We start from the raw sequence: 12,860 nt of genomic DNA, 5'->3' as shown, positions 1-12,860 counted from the left end.
TTGTCCTCCCCAGGACATAACCTAGAGTGAGCACAGACCCCAGACAGGGTCACGCTTGTAGACTAGTCATGGAGCGATCTTTACATAGCTTGTAGTAAGAAACAGCTCCTGCCTCAACCTGCCTGTAATCTTCATGGATAATGTTTTTTATTAGTTGCACCCACATATAGCGGGCAACTGATGATCTTTCCTGAAGCAACAAGGTGTTTCTGCAGCAACAAGGTGTTTCTGCAGCACAGAGAAGCCACCTCCCCCAGCGCAAAGGTGGTTATGTGCTATGCTTGCCACCAAGGTGGGATTTCATTAGCTCATTTCCCTTCCCAAGGTCCAAGCCTTGGACACCACAGCTGGCTCCGCCACACCCCTCCTGGGGTGCCTGGGGTGGGGGCACAAAACGTTGGGGAGCTGTTCCCTGCAAAACTTCTGCAACAAACCAGAAGCGTGCTGGTGAGATGCAAAAGAAGCGGCCACCACACATCTGATTGCTCATGACCCCTGAGGTTCAGAGTAAAAACTGTTTGGCAACCAGTCCTCATGCAGCTCACATGAGTCTGGAGGGAGGCACTGCCCTCTGGTTAACTCCTCTCTGCTTACACACATCTCCTCACACAAGGGCCATATAACCAGCTGGGGACCAGCCGGATCTATGGGACTACCAGTCCCAAGCACAATGAGAGAAGCAGAACAAAGATGAAAGAGGATGTGGGCCCTGGCAGTCTGCTACTCCAGCTGAATATTGCAAGGAACAAATGCAAAAGCCAAAGGGACAGGAACTGTGGCATCAAGTACCCTTCAGATGATAACAAAAAAAAGAAGAGCCTAAAAATTGAGCACAAGAGATTCACAATCCCAGGGGAATATGAGCTTGTATCTAATACCAAGTGATTTTTCTGTTGCACAGTTCATTTTAGGACAACGCTCACCCTCGCATTGCTAGTCCCACAGCCTGAGGCTGCTCCGGATTTAGGCACCTGACTGTTCAGGAACAAACATTTCTGTTTGTGAATAATTCAGAACCCCTTGTTTATTTAGGTTCATTTGGGCTCTGTTTCTTGCTGTTTGAATCTTCTGAGCTTCCAGCTAACTGGGCTGCGGATGTACATACAGCCCCTCTCTGCAGCCCCTCTGTTTCTGTAAGGGAACCATCAGTTTTACCACTAACTCCCACTTACTTGAAGCACATACAGCACTTGGAGAGCAAGCATAACCCCCGTAACATAACCCCAGAAAGCTCAGGCATTCTCTTTGTTGTTCATCTTGCTGCAAAGCAAGATTGCTTTCTGCTTTGAGATGCACATGTGGCAGTAGCTCCATGAGAGTGCTACGCGTGTGAGTATCTCTTATGTGACAGTGGCAAGCATGTCCAGACCTATAGCTCCAGTCTTAAATCAAACTAGACATGGGTATCTGGTGCTCATGGACACAGTCACCCAGCATGCACTCACCAGTCAACACGAACGTTTTAACTCGGACAAGCAAACGTACCAGCTGAGCTGCAAACAGCCACAACTCTGTAAGTGGAAAAAGCAACAGCAAAGCCCCAGCAAGTTACATTCTGAATAGTGTCAGCGTCTTGAGATCTTAGATGTAAAGCATTTCACTGCCTAAGCACAGGCTTCTCTCCAAAAGTGTTATTACCACTATTAAGGGAAAGCTATTGTGGGTTAATCACAGCATATTCTTAATTGTGTTTCAGACACATTAGAGGAAACAGAAAAACAGAACAAACAAGTTACAGAGCTGTTTCACAAAGCAGCAATACCCTACACTGTTCTGTTTCAGGCAACACACTACCTGTGCAGAGTAGCCGTGCTTGCTTGAGGTACCATCGCCTGCACCCACATCTCAGCCTGTAATTTTGGAGCCCCTTTTCAGCACCGTACACTCTGACACACACGTGTGCACCCCCCCACACCCCCCCACCCTGAGAAACACATTCCTGACTTACCCTTTAGCCAGCCAGCAGCCCCAAACCCTCTGAAACCTCCTGCAGAAGAGTTGACAGAGTTTTACCTCGTTACCCAGCGAGGGCGTTATATAACCGGCACCGTTTCCGCAGGCAGCGAGGATGCACCAGCCGCGCTTCCCGGCGCGCATCCCTCTCCTCCCCATCCCACACGGACACATCTCCTAACGGCAGCTGCCCCACGGTGAGCGAGGGAGGGGCAAGGTGGGCTTCGGGGTACTCGTGAAAAGCAAAGCTAACAGCATCAAAGAAAGTTCAAAAGGTCCCTGACGTTTATTAAGAGGCGTTGCTACTATGAAAGGACGTGGTGCCATGGTATAATGTTCCTTAGCCCGCTGAAAGCAGCTTGGCCTAGATTTTCCTGTACTGTTTGATGTGACCATTCATGCAAACAAGAGTAAAACTTTCTCTTTGCTTTTAATTAAGGAAAAAAAAAAAGTGACAGATACAAAAGACCTTTTTCTGCTGTCATCTGGGTCTTCTGGGCTACCATCAGACGGAGAATATGCAGGAATTGGCCCCATTGATTAAACTATTATTAGCGACAAACAAGCAGATCTGCTCAGTGAAAGACAGGACAAACCCCACGCCCTGTACTTCTGGACTAGATACTGGAAAAAAAAAAAAAAAAAAAAGATTATTTTACCAAAGGCTTATTTGGTATTTTACCAAAGAAAAGTGGAAACATTCTCTAGCACACCAGGCAGAAGTGAAGCACACAGAATTTTGATGTGCAGAAATAAACATTATTGCTTTTGCTTTGTTCCCACAGACAAAACCCCACCACCTTTCACAAGGGATTGTATTTCAAATCTCATTTTAAACAAAACATGGCTTGTAGTCATTCAGGAGGTCCTGGTGTCCATGAATCATTGGTGGACACAGTACACAGCCCACAAACGCATCGGGGCTGTAGCTTTAGGACAGACATAAAACTCTTACGTAAGCCATAATCCTCTCAGACTCCTTATTCAGTGTTTTAAGATCTGCTCCATAGGAGCCTGCTGGCATCCCAGTGGGATTTAAGATCTGCTCTATAGGAGCCTGCTGGCATCCCAGTCTCCCCAATTTGGAAATGGGGAGACTCCAGTTGCAGTGCAATCCCCTCAACACCAGCGTTATCACTGGGACATGGCCCTACCTCGCAGGGTTTCGGAACACGGAGTATTTTGGCCCACTAATATTTCGGGCCTCTGCAGAACTGGCGCTGTTGCTTTCTGTGCTGAGTGAATCACCAGGATTAATCTCCTGCAGAGTTCACTGAGGCTAATGATAATCAAGTTAAATTTACACTATATGATCAGAGTTTAATTAGGTACTGTTATACAACTCCTATTAATTACAGTGGTAATACCCTTATGAAATGCAGATGGGAGGGTGGGGCTGTGGTTGGAAGGGGCTTGTCTGCTCAGATGATTTCAGGAAAAAGCCACATTAAAATGCTCTGTGTGTACCTTTAGTTACCTGCCTCTGCCAGTGCTCAAGATGAAAAAAAAAAATCTTAAAAAAAATTATAACCCTGCAAAATGTAAATCTAGAAGATTAAAGACCTCCCACATACTGCGCCATCACCTTCTGTTTACACCAATAAGCAAGAATACCATCTAAAATCCCAATGAACCAGAATCATTATTAGCTTGCTCTGCTCAAAATCCTACCCAGAAAAGCCCAAGGTGATATAAGTCATTTATTTTGCACTGAGATATTAACTCACTTGAAACCAAGGCAGGTTTTCCTAACGTTATTAAAGTAAGTTTCTGTTTCCCTCCTCGAGTTTACCCCTCCAGATGACCTGTTGGGTCAGGGCAGACGCCAGCTCGTGCTCGGCATTGGCTTTGTACAGGCACAACCCCCCTGGGGCACAGACCCCACGTACACCTCTCCGTGCCCCTGCAGAGGTTGAAGAGCTTCAGGAGGAGTTGTGGGGAGAGGCGGCTGACCTGAACCGCTCGGGAGCTACTTCTGCTAGAAGCTGGGGTGTCTCTGCCACCACGGTGCAGCCGAGGGGAACGCCAGATCACGAGCACAGGAGCAGGCTCCAGTTTCAGTGCTCAGTAGCGGCTGCATTAGGAGACAGGTTGCACAGCGTGACATTTCAAGCCTGAGACTAGGTCTTCGCTTTTGGTAAACCTTGCCTGAGGCGTCCTATAGCAAGAGCAAAGCTTGTGGCTTCCATTTGGCATCTGCTACATGTGTTGGTGGATGGCTTTAGTGAAACCTGCAAGAGACCATGTGCTGTTATCGCTATTCATGTCGTAACACCAAAACTCTGGCCTTGCACCCATATGGGCAAAGACACAGGTAAAGGTCTCTTCTTCGTTAATCAAATAAGCAACACAGAGAGAGAGGCTTGTTGGCAAGAGCAGTGCTGTTCTTGGACACAGACACCTGTATGAGCCTCCTGCATCCAGATTTCTTCTCCTCTGCAAATCCCTTGCTCAGTACGCGTGTCCCAGGAGAAGCCCAGACACTTTGCCATTGCTGCCACTGCTCACTATTTAATTAAAACCCCAAAAGATAGGAAACATTTCCTTCTTCCAGTCGTTTCTTTCACCCTCTTCACCAGACAGCAGCAAAGTAGCAAAACTAGCACACCTCAGCACTCCCACTTTGCACAAAACACATATAAAAGAAGCAGTATGTTACAGTATGTTGTACTAGATATTAATTACCTCACCCTGACAGCTACATAATTACCTTGTTAAGTTTTGGCTATATACACTAAACAAAACCAGCTCTTTACAAAAACGGTTGGAGGACACTGTCGCATGGGATCCAGGAGCAGAGTCCTTTTCATTAATCCCCTCTAGCTCCCACCGCATGGCTACAGACAGCTGAATTGTGCATGAAGGAGCTATTTTGCCCACACGGCAATTCCACACAGCCTGCGTGGCCCTCTGTGTGTGTACTCACATCCCCCTCTCTGTCCCTGGATGAACAGCTCTTCTGGGGATAACACAGGAACTGTGGCAGGAGAGGGAGATGATGGTTTCTTGACAGCTCCTCGCTCTGTAGGCAGACTGAGATAGGCTCCAGGCCTGCTAATTTTTCTCATGGTTCACAAACATCAGAAGATCCTGTCTCTCCCAGCCCTAGGAGTTCCTAGCCAAGACTACAAAAGGACTCTTGCTTTTCTGGAAGCACAGGGCTAGCAGAACATCTCAGTTCACTTGGTGGGATTTTTGCTTGATTTAGGCACAAAGGACTCACTATTCCTCCTCATTCCTAACTTGTGCAGGGGCTGGCTGCAAAGCACAGCTGGGACCAGGACATTCCCCGCAAAGGGATGCCTTGAGCATCTCCACACCCTCATCTCAGGACAGCAGCTCTCTGAGAAGAGAGGCACCAGGCTTTGGCCAAGTCCTTCAAGCCCTTTATCTGCCCTTGTGACAGTTCTTGGTCCCTCACCGCTGAGACACTTGTGACACACTAATGGGAGTGCAGCAATGCTCCTGCAGCAAGGCTTTGATTTAGGAAGCAGAGCTGCTCAGCCCACTCTGCTCTTGTTGATGTAGTGACCTGGTTTTGTCAAGACTGTTTTTCTCCTTTTGTCTTTGATGTCGTTTTGGAAGGCAAGTCATGAGATTTTCATGGAGGCACTGACTCAAAGTTGGACTAAAACAAAGCCAATCACAATACCATTATAAATGAATGACGGTGCAATTTCCCCTTGGAGGATTATTATACTATTTAGGGTTCTAGTACATTTATTTCCGCAGTTTAGTTCCATGCTTCTCATTGGACTATACTCTAATCCATTTATATATTAATGTAACAAGTTACAAGGATTATCAGCTCATAATAAATACGCTCATCCCCTAAAGCATTTAAACAGCCCCTACACTTTGTAAAGAAGATCTTGCTTAATGAGCAGACATCTACAAAAGAATACCATGTTATATGGAACGCCATCAAACTGCACAATGTGCACTGCATAAGTTACTTTTCTGTGAAATTAGATATTTTTTGGCATACAGATACTATCTTCATTATAGTATACTTTTAAATTACTTTTAGCATAAGGGAGGGTTAGGAAGTCACAGAGATTTCCTTTTGCATTGGGAATTCATTTACCTTGAGCTCTTAAGTTTGGAATAATATATTATGTTATATTTAATCCTCTGCCCATGCACAGGATTATGTCAAGCCAATAGATCACTCATGAAATTCAAATTAAGGAAAGCTGCTGATACCAGCTAAGGGTAATCCACCCCAAAAAACCCCACCTGACTTGCACTTAGGTCAATTCTAGTGCTGAAGTGTCCATGAAACCATGCTCACTGAAGCCAGCTGAAAGCCACTCTCTCTGCCAGAGAAAGTTAAAAATCTCCCTTGGCCTACTGGCCTGTAGTCAATCACAGTGTTTTTCTAGTTGCAGTTCTCTTGAGAAGGGATGGGAGAAACAAAGTATTACCTGTCAAACTATAAAAAGACATTCCTTGCCTGTTCATAGAGCTGCCCAATGTATTTTTCAGCAGAATTGTCTCACCTAAGTTTCTGCTCTTTGCTCTACTTGCAGCTAAAATCCTAACTGAGTTTGTAAGGCAGGAGCATGAATTACCCTCCAGAGCCTTTACTCTTTGAACTTCAACACACAGGTCAACTGTCCATTTCTGCTATGGTGGAATCTCTTCTTCTTCCCACATGCTGTGTCTGCCCAAAGTGTTTTCCTCCATTGGAAAATGTGAAGTTGATGGTCTACGTTGCTTTCATCTTTTATTCTTGCAGCTACATGTTCTGTTTAGCATCCTGTGGGATATAAGGCTTAACCCTTTGCTATATATGACCCAGTCAATCTTTGGCACTTCTGCAGGTTCATTTATCAAGAACTCCATTCACAGCAGCAAACTTGCTGTACAGAGTTCCAGGAAATAGAAGTGCTGCAAAATCTCCAAAACCCTTTAAACAAGAATCCACAGACAGTCTGGCCTTAGCTGGAGTCATACAGAAAGAGGCTTGTAGCTCTGGCTGATGGAGAGTATGAACGTGCCTATTCTGCAGCCTCTGTAATTACAGCCAGTCCCTCCCACCCTAGGAAATGGTGAAGGGAGGAGATAGTTACGCATGGAGTTTTTATTGTTTCTGGAAGATCAATCCTCTCAACAGTCTTAGTTAAGTACCAGTCGTCCCAACATCTGCAAGGCAGTATTAAGTGTGCAGTGACCAAACAGGAAAAAACTGATGTTCAGAGTATGGATTTCTTTCTGCAAAGCTGCTTCTTTTGTTTTACCTCTCCAGATTTCACCAGAAAGGAGTACCTGGAAAAACAAGGCTTGCTCTTGCTGAATAAAGCAACAGTACAGAAGAGAGGGTAAAACACCTGTCCAGAGTGAGAATTCACACCCATGTCACTGTGTCAGCTTCATGCACTGTCTACAGCCAGACACTGATCAGCATCTAGGCAAAACCAATTCAGGAGCTCAACTCTGTTCTAGGTTACGCAGTATTTACATCACAAAAGGATCAAATTTTAAGAAATTAACATAATGAGCATCAGGCTCACCTGTGTAACAGAAGTCAAGCACCTCTTTGCCCAAGAGTTTGGGCACCTTTTGAGGGAAGAGCAGAGTCAGAGAAGCCAGACCCTGTGTGTCAAACACTTTTGCAAGATGGGGGCTGGGAGACACCAAGCAAGCCTCCTATTCCTGTGCACCCCTATCAGGCATCCCCCATGGGAGGCTCTAAACCAGGCTCTGCCAGCAAGGATGCTCAGAAGACCTTTGCTCAGTTAAAAAAGCCCAATGCAAAATCCACAGCTTTGCAGAGAAATCGGCTACCTTTTATGCAGTGAATTGTACTGATCAAGCTCTCCTTTCCTCTCAGCTAAAACTCATGGTGCATCCACGCTGCAGAGCTGCAAGGCCATACCTCATTTTAGCTTTAAACAAGCTGGGCTGTGTTAACGTGGGAGTCAGCTCCAGCTAAGGGTGCCTTCCCACAGCATGGGGCCTCAGCAGCAACACTGACTTGAAGTACCTCCACCCAGCTCCATCCTCCATGCTTCCTTCTTAGTTACACCAGCACAACCATTTACAGGACTGTTTCAGTCAGAATAAAAATAGAGCATTTTTATCCTAGATCAGTGTAGCATCTTGTACATCCTGGTAGCCTCCATCTGCAGGATTAACAGGTCCAGAGACAAAATATTACAGGTCTCTGCCTTCTGCTGTCTATTCATGGATCAGAGCCACAAACCTGGCACCACCATGAAGAGTTACAAGCACGCCAGACTAGAATCACTGTAAATGTGAGCAATTAAATCAAATGCTGTTTTCTTTAGTTAAGGAGCAAACTTTGCAAAGCTCCTTAATGCCCAGAGATGCAGTTTTACTGTGGCAAGGAATTTTCCTCTTGTGAACTCAATGTTCAAACAAGCTCCCTGGTGAGGTAAGCATAGGATGCCTTTTAATACAAACACAAAACTCACATTTAACTTATTAGCTGGGGGAGGAATACAGATGAGGGTTGGATGAATCTCATGAGTCATCGTTTCTGTAGGATAAAAAGCAAGCTTGTCTCAAAAAAATCAATTCATTTGCCTCTATTGTGTATTACAGATAGAAGTGCTTAAAAAATAAAAAGATTAATAAAAACACTTCAACCAATTGTTCTAGAAAAAATGAAAAATAGTTTTTGGATTACAAAAGAATATTCTTTAAATACAGAAAAATAAAACATTTCAAATGGCACAACGTTTTGGGAAAGGGAGACAAATGCAGATTAGTCATGCTTGAACGTACTTCCCCAAACAATACACTGCTTAGAGCTAAAACTAAGATGTGTACATACCCCAAGGCACACATGAAAAATTAGGGTCTGTATATTATTTTACTTAAATATTAGAATATTTTAAAATATAATTATATAATTATTTTAGAATTAAAGAACAATATAGAATAATAAATAAATATTCAAAGTATTTATTTAAATAGCAGTTTAATTCTTTCAGCATTTACTCACTACCATATCCTTCCAGTCCCGTGCCAACCCTTCCCCCAGATAGCACCGTTGCATATTCTGCGTCCTGACCACTGAACTCATTCCCAGCTCAATCTTGTGGGCAAATGAAGGGATGTGCACTTGAAGTGAGAAGCAGAACAAAAGCACACTACTAAAACTATTGAAAGGATAATGGAATCACAGAGTAAGTGCAGACTTATCCTCCAGTGGTGTGCAAATTTCAACTAGCCTTTCAAAATAATTTTTATTTATGATTTTAGAAGGAGGTGGAAAGAAGGAACCAGGCAGAGAAAAAGTAGGGCTGAAAGAAGCCCAGAAAAGTCTAAAGCCAAATGAACAACAGCAAAGATCTGCTGAAACAGGGATCTCCTGGAATACTCAGAACAACTGACAAAGAAGGAAAGCATGTACTATAGTGTGAGCTGCACAGACTTTGAAGAGAATGTCAAGCTATGCAAAATTAGGTAATTTTTCAGGTATCCACTGATTCAAGATTTCAGCAGAAACAATCCCTAAAAAAATCACTGTGGATGGATGGTGGTGAACGGCAGATATTGCTGACAGACCAGTGAGACAAAAAATTCAAGTTCCAGTCCCTTCCCCCACTCACCCTCCATTTTTAAACCTGTGATCTGCCATAGCACGCACAAAAAAAATCCCTTTATCTCTCTGAGTGTATCTACACACAGTAAAGATTCATTATTTTTTCTTCCATGGAGACAAAGCTCAGAGGCCAGGCCCAATGGCCTCAGGAGTTACCATGTACTAACTACAAGCACCACTCTACTTCCACTTCGACACCTTTGCTGTGTTTGTTTCCCAACACCCCTTTAGCCTAACCTATCTAGTTATTTGGTAACTTCTTCAGGATAGCAATCAACTCTCACTGTGCGTTCATAAAGATCTAGTGCAGCAGGATCCTATCTTGTTTTTTGGGTATTGCTGCAACGACGAGCAGGCAGTACACGAAAAGGCAAGCGCTCCAGAGAGTGGTATCTGGATACTGATCTCTAGGAAGGATAAATACTCCATTGCAACACAAGGAACCTATGGATGTTGCCACACATAGTATTCTGTGATATTAACCTTTTTCTGCAGAAAAGAAATATGCCGGGTATCCTGGGGAGGAAAATCCATCAACACCAACACTGGAGTTTTATCCAAAAGCTCTTTTTTTTTTTTTTGGCTGAAGAATAAGTAGCTTAAATTTCTACTGAGTCTCAAGAGCCTAATTTAAGTAGAATTTTTTTCCTGGGAACATATTAAGAACAGATTGTGTTTTTCAAAGACTGTTAGGGTAAATGATGGGTTTATACTGATTTCTCAGTGCTAGGAATGCACACGAGAGAAAAGTCAGTCAATGCCCTGTTATTGATGGGTAACTCTTCTTATCCATCTGTACCACAACAGTCCTGGCACAGAAACCTCCAATACCTCATTTTCTGCATTTCATCTTGTGACTGGATTTGGGACCAGCTCTTGTTAATTCTGCAAAAGCCAGGATCACAGGCAAGGGGACTTCCCTTACCATGCAACGCCTCACCTGTTCATCACAGGAGTCTGGAGCACACTGGCTTCCACAACCACAGCAGTTCCTCTTACTGGTCAATCAATCAGTACAGTAATGATTGAGGCTGAGCAAACTGCTGAGTTTGAACTGAAAGAAAACTGTCTTGGCAGAATTCAAGGAGACAAGACAAAATAAATCACTGTGTCTGCTTGTAGGTCAATTCACATATTACATCCCCATACAGATGTGATCAACCAAACTTGTGCTTATGTAATCAACTATGTTATTGCATTGCTCCATCTTTAACGGAGTAAAACTGTAGCAAATTAGTTGTGGTGCTGTGCAGAATTACCTGCTGCGAAGAATTATCTGTTTGCTCTTTGAACAAAGTCCATAAAAAGCACACAAATGTTGTTTATCCCATCAAATAGCAATTTGGACCACGCAGCTAGAGCACAGCTGACCTGAGGTAGAAAGTTCACAAGCCACTCAGCTCTGCTTCCAGATTAATCCCTTGCATAGGTTGATATAATGCAAACATGGCTTTCCGGCATGGGCAGGCTTCTTGAAGAGCTGCACCACACACTCCCAGGAGCTCACTAACATTTCCTTAACAAAAGGCTCACGTAGTTTTCTTTCAGAGCCCGAAAAGTGAAAGCAGCCTGGATCACACTGACAGTGCTACTCAGTATACTTAAATGTTCTTAAGTTTTGTAATATGCTAAAATAAAACTACATTTGAACACAGAGTTGGACTACTTTGAATCTAATAAGCATATAACAGAAACGCGCTATTATTTTAGGGTTGTTAATTACCTCTCTCAAGGCCCATGACAGATAGCTGTTTATAAAATTGGAAACTTTTTTCTTACTTCTTACTGTTTTCATGCCTTAAATATCAGAGCTGATAGCACTAACAATTCTGAAAAATTCATGGGCAGGAAAGCACAATCCCCAAGTGGTATAAAAACCTCATCTCTCCCTCCAAAGCTCAATGTAATCTTAACTAGGGATCACAACAGATGTCACACTATAGAAAATACTTGCTCCCATCGAAAACACTTGACAAATAGCTAGGAGAGGTAAAGTGGGAGAAGTGTTAAAAAGTGAGGAACTTGCTGCTGCTTGCAGAAGTATAATGGGTTAGAAATAAATGCTAGCTAGAAATAAAGGAACTGGCTTAACGTAACAGATCGGTCATTACCATAAGAGAGGTGCCATTGTAATTTTATTTCAAACATAAAAACCAAGTAAAGATCCAAATTTCACTTAGTAAAACTGGGAGCTGTGAAACAGCTGCTATTCAAGATTATTTCTAATAACCCTGTTGAAGCCACTACGCATTAAGGCAAACAGAGGACACGCAGCACACAGAATTTGAAATCCACCCAGCAAGTCTCAGGGATGTTGGGCTAAACCCACGGATGATGAGCTACAGCCACTCCGCATTTAAACACAGCTAGCTGCACCTAACACACAAACAGTCATCGAAACAGTTCAAACACCCAAATCAACACAATTACCTTTGCTTTGGATTGTTTGGTAAGGGCATACTTTGAGAAAAAAATGCTGTCTTGAAGACATAACACAAGGTTCTGACCACAGGTCAGCAGGAGAGCACCTGAAGAGCAACACAAATTCCAGCCAGAGAGTCAGCTTCATCAGGGGCCAACTTAATTGCCTCTATGCAAACGCACGTAGCATGGGGAATAAACAAGAGGAACTAGAGACATGTAAACACCTGTAGGGTTACGATCTTACTGGCATCATGGAGTCATGGTGGGATGGCTCCTGTGACTGGAGTGTTGGAATGGATGGATACAGGCTCTTTAGGAAGAACAGGCAGGGGAGACAGGGAGGGGGGGATGCCCTCTACGGCAACAACCAGCTGGAGTGCCTGGAGCTCTGCCTGGAGATGGATGAGGAGCCAATCAAGAGTTTATGGGTCAGGATTAGAGAGAGAGCAGGGACAGGTGATGTTATAGTGGGGGTCTGCTACTGGCCACCTGACCAGAAAACCTGAGCATATGAGGCCCTCTGTAGACAGATAGGAGCAGCCTCACAGTCACAAGCCCTGGTCCTCATGGGGGACTTCAACCACCCCAATATCTGCTGGAGGGACAACACAGCAGGGCACAAGCAATCCAGGTTCTTGGAGGGCACTGATGATAACTTCCTTCTTCAAATGATAGAGGACCCAACAAGGAGAGGTGCTGTGCTGGACCTTGTTCTCACCAACAAGCTGGGGCTGGTGGGGAGTGTGAAGCCTAAGGGCAGCCTTGGCTGCAGTGACCATGAAATGGTGGAGTTCAAGATCCTCAAGGAGGCAAGGAGGGTGCACAGCAAATTCGCTACCCTGGACTTCAGGACAGCAGACTTAGGCCTCTTCAGGGATCTGCTTGGTGGAGTAGCACAAGGATAAAG

The 12,860-nt window shown here is 44.2% G+C and overlaps 1 protein-coding gene and 1 long non-coding RNA gene across 4 annotated transcripts in view; both read right to left on the bottom strand.

Annotated features, from left to right (window-relative positions):
• The window catches only part of PASD1 (PAS domain containing repressor 1), a 107,250-nt gene extending 105,069 nt beyond the window's left edge, over window positions 1–2,181 (bottom strand). For 2 of the 3 annotated variants that reach the window (XR_012624593.1, XM_074835161.1), the window contains exon 1: window positions 1,949–2,054. The gene's annotated coding sequence lies outside the window, so the exon portion shown is untranslated. Of the gene's footprint in view, window positions 1–1,948 lie in introns of all 3 variants that reach the window. The other variant, XM_074835162.1, reaches the window with a different exon arrangement.
• A 183-nt stretch (window positions 2,182–2,364) lies between these two features.
• On the bottom strand, window positions 2,365–3,843 carry LOC141927788 (uncharacterized). The gene is made up of 2 exons (XR_012624580.1): window positions 3,681–3,843; window positions 2,365–2,577 (listed from the first exon to the last, which is right to left on the bottom strand). It is a non-coding gene; the product is annotated as an uncharacterized LOC141927788 (long non-coding RNA).
• Window positions 3,844–12,860: the final 9,017 nt, after the last annotated feature.

This window comes from Strix aluco, chromosome 10 (assembly GCF_031877795.1).
Source record: "Strix aluco isolate bStrAlu1 chromosome 10, bStrAlu1.hap1, whole genome shotgun sequence".
In the NCBI taxonomy this organism is placed as follows: Eukaryota; Metazoa; Chordata; class Aves; order Strigiformes; family Strigidae; genus Strix; species Strix aluco.
The sequence above is the reverse complement of the archived record's forward strand: the minus strand, read 5'-3'. Positions and strand labels throughout refer to the sequence as shown.